Source organism: Ylistrum balloti, unplaced genomic scaffold (genome assembly GCF_031769215.1).
Source record: "Ylistrum balloti isolate Yb309-2 unplaced genomic scaffold, AGI_CSIRO_Ybal_v1 Utg370010, whole genome shotgun sequence".
In the NCBI taxonomy this organism is placed as follows: domain Eukaryota; kingdom Metazoa; phylum Mollusca; class Bivalvia; order Pectinida; family Pectinidae; genus Ylistrum; species Ylistrum balloti.
The window spans coordinates 3,176,333-3,194,104 of record NW_026782083.1 but is presented as its reverse complement, the minus strand read 5'-3'; the positions used below and the strand labels follow the sequence as shown (position 1 = coordinate 3,194,104).

Below are 17,772 nucleotides of genomic sequence, written 5' to 3'. Positions count from 1 at the left end.
GCACACACAAGATATGTTTCCCAGTACTGACCTGCTCCGATGTATCGTTACTGACACAGAGCGACGCTTCTTCTGTTTCCGGATATTAACGTTCTTAGCGGAAGTGTTTCCCGGAAACGTGTATTCATGCATCACGCTGCGGCGGAAGTAATCACGTTAGTGACAACAATGCTCTCTGTTTTCTCTCTAAATGACTGTAGATATGATGTTCAAGCCCTAACCTTCACAATGTACCTGCATAAGAATAAAGCAGAATGGATTATTCGTTTCAGGTAGGAAGTATGATTTTTATTTCATTCGAATCTGATATGTAATGATTATTCTTAAATAGTAAAATATTATCTAATACGATGGCTGTTGACATAAAAGGGAATGTTATAAAATTGTGAGATCATTTTTCAGACAGGTAGTTATGTTCCAGAATGCATTTGTTGTTTACAGAAGTGTATCTGTCGTGTTAAATTTGAATTACGTTAAAACCTGGTACGGTTTTATAATCGACATCAAATTACCACTGGCATCACTATAGTGCCTTGTACTTCACCAACAAAGAACTGTACATAGAGAACGAAACACAATACTTTTTATTGTACTCCCTGAAATCGTGGAATAACATTATAGCATACTTTCATCGTTCCTTTGCAGATCTTTTCGATATTGAAATTTGTCATAATGAAACTATGATAAAATGAAGAAATGTGAGAACATAAATATAGATAAATAAAAAGCATATGCTGCATATCGTGATTAACCGTGGTACATGATAAAGGAATGAGGTGAAGATGTGGGATTCTTAGAACCCTACATTCTATCTTATACCACCTAGAAATCTGACCGTGTACATATCGTCATGTGGACACAGGGGAACGTCACAGCGTTACAAAGGTACGTCTTAAAGGTGTCAAGTGGTATCCGATAAGCAATAGGTAGGAGAAGACATATACACGTCATCCATTCCAAATACATGTGAATGGAGATATGTATTGATATGAGTTTGTCAACTTTACGTTTTCAAACATCTTTTTAGATGTGAGATCATATTTGGATACATAGAGACACTGCGCCAACGCCTGTGTCGTTTGAATGCTCTCTCTGTTTATTTCATGTGTGTTGACATTATTTTGCATATCGGATTTGGAATTTTCATATTTTATATACAATATGTTTTTATATTATGGAAAGATATTTGTGACTTATTTCCAGGGCTATAATTTATTTTGTGTATTAACTACCGGTCTTTATAACAAGCCAGAACACCATCATCTCATACATTTAAGACAAAAGGAAATTAATATCGAAATCGGAAGTGAACGATTCAGTATAATAAAAAATAAACCTATATAGTACTGGTGTATATAAACAGAGGTACAATAAACCTATATAGTACTGGTGTATATAAACAGGGGTACAATAAACCTATATAGTCCTGGTATATATAAACAGAGGTAGTAGTACAATAATACTACTATATATTAACACAGGGTAGTACTACAATGTGGTACATCTACAGTACTACAATGTGGTACCTCTACAGTACTACAATGTGATACCTCTACAGTACTACAATGTGGTACCTCTACAGTACTACAATGTGGTACCTCTACAGTACTACATTGTGTACCACAGTACCACAATGTGGTACCTCTACAGTACTACAATGTGGTACCTCTACAGTACTACAATGTGGTACCTCTACAGTACTACAATGTGGTACCTCTACAGTACTACAATGTGGTACCTCTACAGTACTACAATGTGGTACCTATACAGTACTACAATGTGGTACCTCTACAGTACTACAATGTGTTACCTCTACAGTACTACAATGTGGTACCTCTACAGTACTACAATGTGGTACCTACACAGTGTGGTACCTCTACAGTACTACAATGTGGTACCTCTACAGTAATACAATGTGTTACCTCTACAGTACTACAATGTGGTACCTCTACAGTACTACAATGTGGTACCTATACAGTACACAATGTACTACAATGTGGTACCTCTACAGTACTACAATGTGGTACCTCTACAGTATTACAATGTGGTACATCTACAGTACTACAATGTGATACCTCTACAGTACTACAATGTGTTACCTCTACAGTACTACAATGTGGTACCTCTACAGTACTACATTGTGTACCACAGTACCACAATGTGGTACCTCTACAGTACTACAATGTGGTACCTCTACACTACTACAATGTGGTACCTACATACTACTACAATGTGGTACCTCTACAGTACTACAATGTGGTACCTACAGTACTACAATGTGGTACCTCTACAGTACTACAATGTGGTACCTACAATGTCTACAGTACTACAATGTGGTACCTCCACAGTATGGTACCTATACAGTACTACAATGTGGTACCTATACAGTACTACAATGTGGTACCTCTACAGTACTACAATGTGGTACCTCTACAGTACTACAATGTGGTACCTCTACAGTACTACAATGTGGTACCTATACAGTACTACAATGTGGTACCTCTACAGTACTACAATGTGGTACCTCTACAGTACTAAAATGTGGTACCTCTACAGTACTACGACGTGGTACAGTACTACAATGTGGTACCTACAGTACTACAATGTGGTACCTCTACAGTACTACAATGTGGTACCTCTACAGTACTACAATGTGGTACCTACAGTACTACAATGTGTACTACAGTACTACAATGTGGTACCTATACTACAATGTACTACAATGTGGTACTACAATGTGGTACACTACGATGTGGTACCTATACAGTGCTACAATGTGGTACATCTACAGTACTACAATGTGTACCGCAGTACTTCAATGTGGTACCTCTACAGTACTACAATCTGTACCACAGTACTACAATGTGGTAACTATACAGTACTACAATGTGGTACCTATACAGTACTACAATGTGGTACCTCTACAGTACTACAATGTTTACCACAGTACTTCAATGTGGTCCATCTACAGTACTACAATGTGTACCACAGTACTACTATGTGGTACCTCTACAGTACTACAATGTGGTACCTATACAGTACTACAATGTGGTACCTCTACAGTACTACAATGTGGTACCTCTACAGTACTACAATGTGGTACCTCTACAGTACTACAATGTGGTACCTATACAGTACTACAATGTGGTACCTATACAGTACTACAATGTGGTACCTCTACAGTACTACAATGTGGTACCTATACAGTACTACAATGTGGTACCTCTACAGTACTACAATGTGGTACCTATACAGTACTACAATGTGGTACCTCTACAGTACTACAATGTGGTACCTCTACAGTACTACAATGTGGTACCTCTACAGTACTACAATGTGGTACCTCTACAGTACTACAATGTGGTACCTCTACACTACTACAATGTGGTACCTCTACAGTATTTCAATGTGGTACCTCTACAGTGCTAAAATGTGGTACCTCTACAGTACTACAATGTGGTACCTCTACAGTACTACAATGTGGTAGATCTACAGTACTACAATGTGGTACCTCTACAGTACTACAATGTGGTACCTCTACAGTACTACAATGTGGTAACTATACAGTACTACAATGTGGTATCTCTACAGTACTACAATGTGGTACATCTACACTACTACAATGTGGTACCTCTACAGTACTACAATGTGGTACCTATACAGTACTACAATGTGGTACCTATACAGTACTACAATGTGGTATCTATACAGTACTACAATGTGTACCACAGTACTACAATGTGGTACATCTACAGTACTACAATGTGGTACCTCTACAGTACTACAATGTGGTACCTATACAGTACTACAATGTGTTACCTCTACAGTACTACCATGTGTTACCTTTACAGTACTGTCGTTTATCAATACCCAGGGTTGTGCCCTTTAATACCTATACATTACTAGTATTGATATTATGTTGAATTCCCCGAATGATAGTAGATATTATAAGTTCATCCCTCAGATTACTGACATCGTGGATATATTTTTGATGTAGCCGTGTATAGGCGTTTTATCAGAGGAAGTACATTCTCAGCTAAGTAGTCTAGTGGAAGCTTGATAATATGGTGCAGCGTGACACGAGACTGATAACACACGAAACGTACTGATTACACACATGTACAGATAGTCAGTGTCAATACTGCTCATTCATGTATATCTTGTCTGGTGTACACGAAATCGCTCTGATTCTTTAATCTTGTTGTCATTTATTTAATAAATGATTTTATTGACGTTGTGGCCATTCGCGTAATTTGGCCATCTTATTCCTCAAATAATTAAATCCCTTGAGGTATTGATACAACCGATGTTGTTTGACTTTACTAAATCACCCCGTGCCACGACTGGTAACACTAAAGAATGACCACGTACAAGTCAGTAACATTGGTTATACCTGTATGATAAATGTATGTGTGTTTGTTATAGTGTGTTGTGTTTATATTTAACCATGTTAGGGTGTGAGCACGCCACGACGACTTGCGTAATACAGTGATATACGTACACATATATATCATATACAGCTACACAGGTAAATGTTAAAAATGAGATAAGTCTGATTTTTTTTCTTACCGTCAATGTGACGAGAGACCGATTAATGTACAACATAGATTATATATGTCAGTCTGAAATAACACATACGGTGAGGCATGCGAACATATACCTAAAAAAATTCGCGGAGACCTGTTAACTTCGCCGGTACAAGGAAGTCGATTTGATTGGTTGAAAATGTCCCAATCATATATCCGTTTTCCGGGAGCGCAATGTGTCTGTGACCTCGTCAAAATACCTGTACAGTTGAACGTTCAGCTTCCTGCTGACTGAAAGGCGTTTAGCTGTGTAAGGACTAAATCTACAACGGTAGTTTCGTTTCGTATTATGTTTTGTTGTCAACAGACATACACATAAACAAATAGTAATATCAGGAATGGAGGACATTTCTAATTGAAATATATGATGTATGATATTTCCGTAGTAGTGAACACAGCATAGGCTGATGTTGTAAAACGTGTACAATGTTTGAGTAAGCTGACAATGCTTATAGAGAGGATTATATTTATATATATATATATATACTAACGATTTTCACTATAAGATACGGATATGGGTATAGGGTTTTAAAATTTACACGGGCTTTTTGCACAATACGTCTCCTACAAACCTAACATCAAACAGGTCTTAAGTTAACAATGATTATAATCTATAGGTTTTTGTTACAAAATAAAATCTCGTTGCAGTCACAGAGGTACCACATGGCACAATACTGTCGGTGGATTTGAATACTAAAAAAAACATGTTTACTTTACACCAAATGCAATTATTCCAATGAATGATTACAAACAAAATAGTGTTAACTTTAAATGTGGAAAAAATGGTGTGTATATGCTGTTTAAGTATAATTTGTTGTGACTCTATGTACGTACATGTGTGTACGTGTGTAAATGAGCTGTGTGCGTGCACTAGCACTGTGGTGAGACAATAGAAGGATCACGTACGTATCATGGTCCGATGTCTTATGCAAGTGACCGTAACTACCGTCTGCTGGACACCCTAGCACAGGTTAGTGACCCCATGCGTTGCTAGTATATCACTCTGTACTGTACAGCTATTCGATCGATTTTCAATTTTTGGTTGACGACTACGATGATCACTGTACAGTGTCGTTGCCATTATGTTTCATATCTCAATGTAACCTGCATCCTTACTAACATTATTTCTCACTAATACTGAAGATATCGGGACGTTAGGATTTTACATGGAAAATACGTACTTTTGAGATGAAACATTGCCTGTTCCTATTACAAAGCATACCGTCTTGTGGGTTTTCCCAAAAATCAACAGGAATGAATGTTTGATAGAAACGTTTAGTTGACGAAGAATTGGTAGATGAATCTCTGTATTTCACATGTTTTGTATTGTCATTATTAAGGATACAATGATTTACAAAACTGAATGTTTCAATATCATTAATATGATTTAGCTACTATATCAGTTATTTTAAAATACAAAATGAAAGCGACTATCCTAGGTCATTGGTTTCCTCGAAATTCGAAGTTACTCTAAGGATGGGTATTCAAACGGACATCAAAATATTACATGGATTTCAAAATAGTACCTGTATATTTAAAATACACCGACATTCAAATGATGTTATCGATACCATAAAACCTTACACCAGTCTGCAAAACAGAAATAGAAACAAGAAACTTCTGTTGGTACGCCCTTACTATAAACTTACTGCGCTTCTTTACATGGGATTGTAACATGGAAAAATAAGTGTTCTCCACTACGTACTAATGGGATATTTCACGTGACATTTCTGTGTAAATATCAAAACCTTCATTTTATTAGTTCTTAGTCTCAGAATAGTGAAGGAATAACTTATGGAACAAAATTTCAATTAGGTTACAAACTTAGTCTTTGTTTTCATTTTATGCAGGTAATAACAGGTGTGTTATGATGAATAGTGATTAATAATATCATTTGTCATATTATATACCTTGTGTAAAGACAATTTGTGATACAGGTAATATCTGGAGACAGGTGTGTTATGATGAATAGTGATTAATAATATCATTTGTCATATTATATACCTTGTGTAAAGACAATTTGTGGTACAGGTAATACTGGAGACAGGTGTGTTATGATGAATAGTGATTAATAATATTATTTGTCATATGATAAACTTTGTGTAAATGACAAGTAAAGACAGTTTATGTTACATGTAATATCTGGAGACATGATCGTTAAGATGATTATTAATAAGTAATAACATTAATAATTTGTTATATACGTAATATCTGGAGACAGGAATATTATGATGAATAATGTCTAGTAATACCATTTAGAATGTTATAAACTCTGTGTAAATGAAATAGAAATACAGGTTATATCTAGATAAAGAAGAATTATGATGGGTTTGAGTTAGTAAATAAATTTACGGTATGATATTTTTTGTGGAAATAAAGACACGATTCAGAGCTGATGGCTTTACGTGTTATAGGATATTAATATCATAATAATTAGATTTAAACATGCTGCTACTGACTATCTATATTTTGTTAGTAAATCGATATTTATAGAAAATGTTTATCATGATAATGTAGCTACAATATTATTGTTATTGAAATAGACTACATGGAAATGTAAAACACCTATGATTAGTAATATATCATTATTAATCCCTGCCCTCCCCCCTCCCCTTCATTATAACTAGAAAACATCCAGTACAGTACCCCTAATGGTTCTCTATGCTGTTGTATACCGAACGTTGAGTATATGCTAGAAAATTTCAAACCAATTTAATCTAAATAATAGAATTACAATACATTCCTTTCATTGTATATATTTTCAAAGCAAAAATATTTATATGATAATATACGTATTATCTTCAGTCTATTACTGAAAACTATGACACTACTGAGTAATACAAAATACCTATCAGATTACTATCAGATTATTGGAAATATGCCAAAATTTAAATACATTTTATGCCAGTGATAGGATTATCATTTAATTGTTCAGAAAACAATAAATAACAATATTTTCAATTTTTCTCTTTGTATACCTTAACTTTTTACAATGTTATTTATGGTATGTTATTTGCTGAGTTATGCTCACGTGTTTTAAAGTCTTTATATTATTGTTGGAAGGGCATCAACAATTATATAGCATATCATGTTGTCATCTTAACTAAGTAAATTAAACCGTCTAGCAGAAACTTGTAATCCTAGGCTCTGAGTGGCTGATACACATTCGATGTATAAGGAACATGTCTTACTTTCTATACGATTCTTAATGAATGACATTTCCGGAGTGTACAAATGAGATAAGGACATATCATCAATATGAGGAGGGTTAACCAGGCAATGATGTGAAGCTAATAAAATGATCCATTGAGACAGTGGATATGAAATATAAAATTACCCTCCTCCTCCTCCTTCTCCTCCTCCTCCTCCTCCTCCTCCTCATCATCATCATCATCATTAATGCTTTTTTCACACACAGGAGGTCACATTGAGACAGAGAATAATTCCATATTGCATTTGTAGTAAAAATCAGTGGGAATTATGTGAAAGTTTTTTTCTGTATTTCATTGCTAGGAAGGACAAACTAGAAAAAGATAAATGTTTATACGTTATATTTTCTAGAAAAGCATGTAGTTAGGAAACAAGATTGTACAAAATCACACAAGATAATAACATCTTTCTTTACAAATTTAGAGTTAGATACAATAGAGTTAAACAATGAATTAAACAACATCATACAACTGTTTTATCCTGTTAAGACTCGTCAGTGATAATGAGGGGGCTATATCTAACTAACCAGTTCAATGTTTTAAAAGTTCTTTGTATCATATGCAAAGTATTATGATACTTATTATTGGTAAGTTGTTGTTTAAACTGAATGAAGCAGTATCTGTCTACCAGGTGTGTCATTTACTGTATATCATATCATTTTATGGGTGCTATTATTTTCACAGCATAGTAAGAAAGTAAAACTCTCCGTTATATCATAGTATGAGTGTAATACTATCTGATATATCATAATATGAATGTAATACTCTCTGAGACATCATAGTATGAGTGTAATACTCTCTGATATATCATAGTTTGAATGTAATACTATCTGATATATAATAGTATGAGTGTAATACTCTCTGATATATCATAATATGAATGTAATACTCTCTGATACATCATAGTATGAATGTAATACTCTCTGATATATCATAGTATGAGTGTAATACTCTCTGATATATCATAGTATGAGTGTAATACTCTCTGATATATCATAGTATGAGTGTAATACTCTCTGATATATCATAGTATGAGTGTAATACTCTCTGATATATCATAGTATGAGTGTAATACTATCTGATATATCATAATATGAGTGTAATACTATCTGATATATGATAGTATGAGTGTAATACTCTGATATATCATAATATGATATATCTCTGATATATCATGTATGTGTGATACTCTCTGATATATCATAGTATGAGTGTAATACTCTCTGATATATCATAGTATGAGTGTAATACTATCTGATATATGATAGTATGAGCGTAACACTATTTGTTATATTATCGTACGAGTGTGATACATATAACCCTGTCTATAACATTGTTGTATAGATAGACCACTGTATGATTCTACCTATGATATTGTATAGATAGAACACTATATAATTCTACCTATGATATTGTATAGATAGAACACTATATAATTCTACCTATGATGACGTATAGATAGAACACTGTCTATGGGGGTTTTGTAAGACTGTGATGTTAATGCCGACCTCTTGTTGTACATGAGATTATACCAGAGCTGATATAAATTTTACATCTAAGAACTCTGTTAACTATTGCTGCTCAAGATCGGTATATAGAACATCGTTCTCCCTACATGACGTTTTTATGTAAGAAATGGAAATATTTATAGTGGGGAATAGCGTTACACAGATTGTCAATCACGTCATATTGAAAACAAGTCTGAATAGATACATTATAATATATCTAATGCTATCCATCCGACTTTGATTTCTGAAACCCAATCGTAATATTTTAAATACTACTTCAAACTTAACAATACAAGTGATCAGATGGAAGTTTCCACCAACATTCAACACATTCGAGATTGGATTTATTTTAACAGTCAGTATGCAGAAACGCTATTGCAAGGTAGAACAGTAATAGAAACTGCTTATCCTCTGACAAGACGGTATATTACAGGTTTAAAATTAATTCTTGGTTTATCATTTCCCTTTTGATACAAAATATTGAAACATGTAGGTGATTGATTTAAAAAGTCAAACCAATTATTAAAGAGTAATGAATATTTTATCCCCGACACCAAGATACAATATATATAACAAAAACACCATCATTCTTATCATTTTAGAACATGGAAAGATAATAAAAATAGTTATACGGTTTTAGTTAAAATAAAAGCATATTTAGTAAAAACGATGTTATTGAAAGTACATACCTGTTCGTCAAGGGACAGAGTAGACCTTGGGCTGTCTAGATCTGTAATGGATTTACTTGTCTAACAAAAGAAATTAGTATGTTCATTTGCTCTCACTTCCTTCCGAACCTAGCACACGTGTTTGACTTTCTGTTTCAGTTTTAAATTTTCGGTTTCGATACAGTCACACCTATAAATATCTTAAAAATTCTTCCGTATGGGCACACATCCATGTCTATTCATACATATTCAATATTCTATAAATAGATTTAAGAAATCCTAGCGAACTAAAAATAAAATACAATCATGTACGTATTAACAAGCATTATACATACGTGAAATTTTACTTTCACTTTTATCTCTCAGTATTGGAAATCTGAAACTTCGGTATCGACAACATATTTTATGTGTGCTGCGTGCATATATATATATATTTATGAGAATAATACAAATCGACATCCATTTCTATATTTAGCATTTCTATGTGTCTAATTGTATACGAGATGATACATGTCCCCAGGTAAAGAAATACGTGTTTGTGCAAAGTTGTTTTTATATGACTCCTGTCTATATCTCAGTGGTTAGGAACTATGGAGAGGTGGCCTGGATTCCGAGGATGTCTTTGTACAGATCAGTTATTGATAACTGCATTTATTTGTAGGTTTATTAGCATTTTAATTATTTTGTAACTAAATTGAATCTATTTTCCACGTTTATTTCAATGTTCTCGTTCTAACAAAAGGACGACATTGGTATTAGGTTATAGGTACCATAGACAGCCTATTGGTAGGCAACTGAATCCTATATATAACTCTACAAAGCAGTCTGTGTGGGTTACAGTAGTTTTATGTCGCGACTTATTTTCGATTTAAATAACATTTTCAAGATTTGGGGCTGGATATATGGTTGGACCCTTTCTTGGTAACATGGTAGTCCTTTCCTTGTATTCACTTTAAGGGGTACCCGATCACTGACCGCTCTGTTGTCACCACCCTTGTTCCTGGTGATGATATATCTGTAGGAGATAGTCTATGGTCTCTTCCATTCTACTCATTAAACTTTTCATTGTATCCTAGCCGCTTAGTGACAAGTTTGAATCATACTACCATAATAAATGACAAAATACTCATGTGTACGTTATCTATGTGATAATATTGGTAAGGATAGAAAAAATGTACATAAATAATTGCATTTTTTAATGCAAATAAAAATTAGATTAGATAAAGTAGAGTTAATAAATCAAACAGTATCATACAGCGGTTTGTCCTAAAATCTAGTAGGTGACTGGAATATCAAAATTGATGAAAGAAAAATGTCAGTGAATTTAGATAAGCTGGAGCACGTCCTATACATTCTACATCTATTGCCCATGTCGCTCAAATTCGCGAACATGTTACGTTTACAACTGAGCACCATCAGTAATTACAAAGACAAATCGAGATTAAAGGTAATCTATATAACGGAATGGTTTATTGATGTTTCACTGTTTATTTCACTAAGTTGTGAAAAGTTTAACGTTATATACTTCTTCAGGTATTTAAGTATGTTATCACACTACACGGGTTAGTAAGTATAACAGTTATACTTATTTCCAAATATATAATGGTTGTTTACCATTATATATTTGTAAATATGTCTATTTCCTTTTTTATAGTGTTATTACTCGGTATAAACAGATATTACCATAATCTAGATGAAGAATGAACTTCTTGCACTAACAACGTGGCACTGACAACGTACCGCGCTGCCTTCGGTAACAAAAGTTTCAACACGAAGCCATCCTGGAACTGGAAACCCGAGATTTCACTAAACAAAGTATGGGTAAAAGTGATACCATCCTCTGGTCTACAAGAATTGTGTGCACATCAGATCCAAACTCGGTAAGAATTCCATGAAGAAAGTCTGCACAGGGGGTACTGGTGTCCATGGAGAAAGTCCGTACGGATGGCACGGGTGTCCATGGAGAAAGTCCGTGCGGAGGACACTGGTGTCCATGGAGAAAGTCTGTAGTAGGGCACTAGGGTCCATGGAGAAAGTCCGCACAGGGGGTACTGGTGTCCATGGAGAAAGTCCGTACGGATGGCACGGGTGTCCATGGAGAAAGTCCGTGCGGAGGACACTGGTGTCCACGGAGAAAGTCTGTAGTAGGGCACTAGTGTCCATGGAGAAAGTCCGCACTGATGGAACTGGTGTCCATGGAGAAAGTCTGTAGGAGGGCACTGGTGTCCATGGAGAAAGTCCGCACTGATGGCACTGGTGTCCATGGAGAAAGTCCGTACGGATGGCGCTGGTGTCCATGGAGAAAGTCCGTGCGGAGGACACTGGAAACAGAGACAGTATGAGGAATGAACTGGAGTAGCTGACACAGACAACACTGAACATAATTTGTAAAAAACATGCTGCTGCCTGCCACGTTCCATAAAGCAATTCCTGAAGATGTCAAAGTCACGCCCATTCTCCATTCTTGCTTTTTTTAAAGCCGATGTCCCAACGGACCTTATGGCGAACAAAACGATAAATTTCCAGAATATCATGGAAATATCCTTTGGAACACACTGTTCTGGAGTTTTCAGGCTTCACTTCCAAAAACGCATACAGTCGTTGCAATGAAGATCTGTTTGATTACTATAGAGTAATCCAACGAAATCATTTTTTGGCAATTGAAGCAGTTTCCTCCTGTCAATTTCGGCGGAGATTCTTATCAAGCCTAGCATTGGCACAGCAATATTGGATCTTTTGCAACGAGACAGTCCTAGGATAAGTTTTGCGGCATAGTTTTTGAAGCGACCCAACATCAAGAGGTCGCTTTGGCTGAGCTGTACCCAGTGTTCACAACTGTATAAAAATGAAGTTATGACTATTTTCTTGTAAAGACTGGCCTTTACGAGTGGTCTGATGAGAGACCAGGTCTAATAATAGAATGAAGTGTCTTCCTTCCCTTATTACATGCAGCGCGTATCCTTTCAAGATTAGACAAATTGTTGCAATTCCAAGGTGAACTTGTGTGGGGACGACTTCTAGGTTATCAGTCCTAAGCTTCCATCTTATATATTACTGACACGGTATAAGATTCCCAATCACAATTACTTCGCTTTTAGATTGATTGAAGTCAAATTTCCATTTTATACTATAGCCATAACAGATGTCCAAAAGTCTCTGTTGAGATAGAGGAGAAATGCTGATTAAAGCGATATCGTCAGATAGCGTAGGGTTTCCCGCTTTTACCTACTCGACCTCCGCACTGTGATCACTGTTTTCTTACCTTTACCAGGAGATTGTCGATGGGAAAAAATGGAGTACAGTGTGTACGAGATGATTTTATCAGTATATCATCATCTACATATATCTGTCTTAGATCACTTCTACCCATTGTCGGTGAAGTTTGTACTTGTAAACATGTTTGGGAATATATTACAGTTATCTGAAAATTATGAATGGAGATGTGATAATTATTGTACGCACTTGTCATCAACCCTTTATTTCTTCCTCAGTGATTATTATTTTATGTATATATATTATACACCAGGAAGATATGGTATGTAATTCATCAAAGGGCAGTATATGTATCTACACTTATGCCTGTCAATCAGGCATTTGAGTAATCTGATCAAATATAATTTTACACCTGAGTATCCTAATATTCTGACATATTCGACATCTGAGTGTTCCGTTATTCGTACTGTCTGTTTTGACATATGAGTATTTGGATATCCAAGATGTCTAATTTGATACCTGTGTATTCTAATATTTTAGATGTCTTATTTCTGATCAATATGTCTTGTTTCTTATTGATATTTAGATATTCTGATATTTAATGTCCAAGTAGTTTGAAATTCTAGTTAATACGACATCTGAATATTCTTATTCAGTATTCTGATATTCTAGCTAAATTGACATCTGTGATGTCCTAAGAGCCTAATTTGAAATTTGAGTATATCTTAGCAGTCTAAATTGACTTAAAAGAGTATTCTGTTAGGTCTGTCTATTGATATATTTCCTAACAGATGGAATGATATCTAAATGATATTGGATTGAACATTTTTTTAACTATTTTTTAAAAAAAATTTTTTTTTTTTTTTGGGGAGGGGGGGGGGGCAGGGGGGAGGGGTTCTAGATAAATTTGATGACAAATCGGGGTATGCAATGTAGTCATAGTAACCATGCTAGACCAACTAAACCTCATAAATATGTTGAAATAGACATTGCAGTTATATTTGCTCAATTACATAGCTTTTTCCAACATTTTTGCAACATATGAGGCCGGTAGCGGATGGGGAGCGGATGAGTTTCTCTGGGATTGGCTAGCTTAACACTGGGTGCACCACTTATATGGCTATGAGTAGAATTAAGATAATGCCTAGGAATGTAAGGGGACTGAACTCACACACGATAAAGAGAAGAGATTCTCCAATATTCTTTGAGAACTTTCTGTCCACTTTACAACTCTTCAACAATAGTCCATTGATATGTGGTGATTGGAACACGTTACAGAACAGATAAATAGACACTCATAATATTCTCAAACTACATATGACCTTATAGTCCCCAGGAGGTGTTTTTATCCAGATTTGAGAAACTTTGCTTGAGGGCAATAAAAAAATCCTTTTCGACAAAGCAAGCTAGGTAATTTGTTTAGTTTCAGAAGGCATATATTCAAAAACAAAAGATTCAAAAACTTACCTGTTACAGAACAGATCTCTCTAGTATAGTATTAGATTTAAATTTCAGCAACGTAGAATGTTGTAGAGGATACTGGTGACGTAATGCTGCTCTCTTAGAAGATTTGACTTTGAACAACAAGTGAGGGACTGCATTACAGAAACTGTAGATGGATAGATTGTCGAAAGAAGTAATAAACTTATTTTCAAATTTGAAAGGTTAAAATTCGTTCACTCTCAATTTCTCATTCCATTTCAAAAGCAAGAAGTAAGATACAACTTAAGAAAGACTTAGAGATCGAAATAGAGAACTGGAAAAACAGATGCGTCAATGTCCTAGTGATTGATCACGGGGAAATTTCAATAACAAACGACATTAACTGGAATCTATTAGGTGAAGTAAAGTGGAAGGTCTTATTTTACGATCGAAAGCAAATTGGTATGAAAATGAGGGAAAAGCAACAGTATTTTTGCGATTTGGATAAGCGTCATTTTGTAAATAAAAGTATTACTAATTACAGAGGGTGGGGGAATATTGGATTACCGGGGAAGGGGATAATTGAAGCAGATACAATTTTTTGATAATCTGTATACATCGAAATAACGGGATTTTAGACAATTAGAAAATTCAGTTTTTCAGCATAATATTAGACTAAATAACACTGGTAAGAATGGCTGTGAAGGGGAACTAGCAAAGGCCTTTTAATGTATGGATAATAGGAAAAGTCCATGGCAATTAATTATGCATATAACACATGTCATTTGTCTGATTGTCAAAATCAAGGAATTACTTTTTTGTATTCAAAAAGAGGATAAGGACAGAAGGTATTTAAAAAACTGGTGACCCACTTCTTTATTAAATGTAAACTACAAGATTGCCACTATAGCTATAGCCATCAGAATTTTAAATGTTCTTGCAAAAATTATAAGTTAAACACAAACAGGTTTTATTAAGGGCAGGTTCATATGGGATAACACAATACTTAAATGACATCATGGACTTTTACAGAAATCTACTCTGTACTGGATAGGAATTAAAAAAATATCAAATAAAAACAACTCGTTTATTACCGAAATTTGTTCATTTGTTTTTTGACACTTCCAAATCCTTCTAGAATATAACTAAATAAGTTAAATATATGTAGTTTCATATGGAATTTTAAAACTGAAAAAAAGTCAAACGACACAGTCTAATTCCATGTAGGGAAGATGGGGGATTAACATGAATTATGTTTTCTCTTTTAGTGAATATCTAAAATGAATCAGATGAATATTTGAGGAAACTAGAATACTTTTGTTAAAAGAAATTCTACCATTTGAAATTGAACTTTTGTATGATCTTGATAGCAAAACACTAAAGGAATTAGTCAATTTTTATGCTAGTTGAAAAATATAGTTATGTAACCAGTGGAAAACACAAACTGGTTTAGGTTACGTTAGGGATGTTTTCCACGATGGTGTTTTTAGAGAATTTAACTATTTAGAAACAATACCTTATTCAATATTATTATTCTAAAGAATCATAGAATAGAACATCATGAAGTTAGGAAGGAAGATATTGTATCATTGCAAATTTGTTTAACACGTTGTCATAAAACTATTTAGGAGTTAAGAGTAATGGAAATCTGTTATAGAAATAGATGATAATTTTAACTGGCATGAGATATATGCCAATACATTCAAATATACAACGGAAACAACAATACAAAATTTTCAAAATAAAATCAGTCATAGAATTCTCCCTACAAATGAATAGGGGAATTTTTTGTTATAGGGAAACAGAAACATAAGAACATATCTTTGTTCACAGCTATTATATATACAATTTATTTGAAGAGTTCAATTTAAGGTACATTTAACATAATGATAGACATCCATAATACAACTTTTCCTCTCGGTGATAAAAACTATGGACAATTATCAAAATTTTCTAATTTTATAAATCATCATATATATTATTGTTGCATAAAATTTCATTCCATTTTAGGATGAGCAGAATTATTTTTTACAAAAAAAACTATGAAATTAGAGAAATACATCAGGAAGATAAATGGATCATTAATTACTCTTCCAGAATAAATGGGGTGTTTTTGAAACAATATTTGTATGACAGATTAGGGACAACAAAGATATACTGTATTTCTTCAGCAGAAAATAAGTTATCTCTCTTTGAAAATTAATACATATATTGTTTTGGCTCCATGGGTGGATTATTGAGTGTTCAGTTGGCTTGTCGAGAGGTATGCCTCATCTATCTTATATGTTATCTCAGATCAATATTATGTCAGATTTGTAAACAAGTATGAATGAATTATTAACTTGTATTAAGATATAGATTCAATCATTGCAAAGACAATTAATATGAATAAATAAGACTTTTGATGAATGAATGAATGAGTTGAAGAATGAATTATGAATTACAAATTGAATAAATGAATTACAAAATGATAGGCAAACTAATTACATAGAGATATGAATGAACGAATGAATGAATGGCAAACTAATTATAGAAAGATCTGATGAATGAATTAATTGATTGATTAATTAATTAATGTCATGACAGTGTTGCTGAGAGCATTCTTGCATGAGGACATATTTGTACAGATGTTGAATCAAGGGTCCTAACCCTGGCAGTGGTCTATGCGTTCAAATGTTCTCGGGCAAAAAGATATTGAGTTTAAAAAATGTCAATTAATGTTTGATTAAGAAATATGGATAACACTTACTCATCACCGTGCGCATTATATCAGTGTATGAATCGTGAATCGTGTTGAAGATTCTTCCTTGGACGCCAAAGTCGTTAAGTATACATATGAGACCTTCGTGCCAGACAGTGTCAAAGGCCTTCCTTATATCCGATAAGGCTAAATAGACTTTCAGTTCAATTCGAGATTGTGATAAACGGCTTCTTGAAGGCGAAATGTGGCTGTCAAACAACCCTGTTCCTTACGCAAGCCGTTCTGCTGGGCGCATGGAAGCGGTGCAACAGAGGTCTCCAGACAATATTGTATTTTGACACTTTTCAAACAATTTGTACAAGCAACATAACAGGGGATTAGCCGATAACTAGCAGGATCACAACGGGACTTATTACCACGTCTGAAGATGGGGAGAACGATGCCTTTCCTCCAGATACAAGGTGC

General features: G+C 34.4%; 1 protein-coding gene across 1 annotated transcript in view; it reads left to right on the top strand.

The window, feature by feature from the left end:
* The first annotated feature begins 256 nt into the window (after positions 1-256).
* LOC132548434 (transcription factor ETV6-like) overlaps positions 257-17,772 on the top strand; it is a 40,094-nt gene continuing 22,578 nt past the window's right edge. Inside the window, exon 1 of the mRNA XM_060212299.1 lies at positions 257-272. The gene's annotated coding sequence lies outside the window, so the exon portion shown is untranslated. The remainder of the gene's footprint in view (positions 273-17,772) is intronic.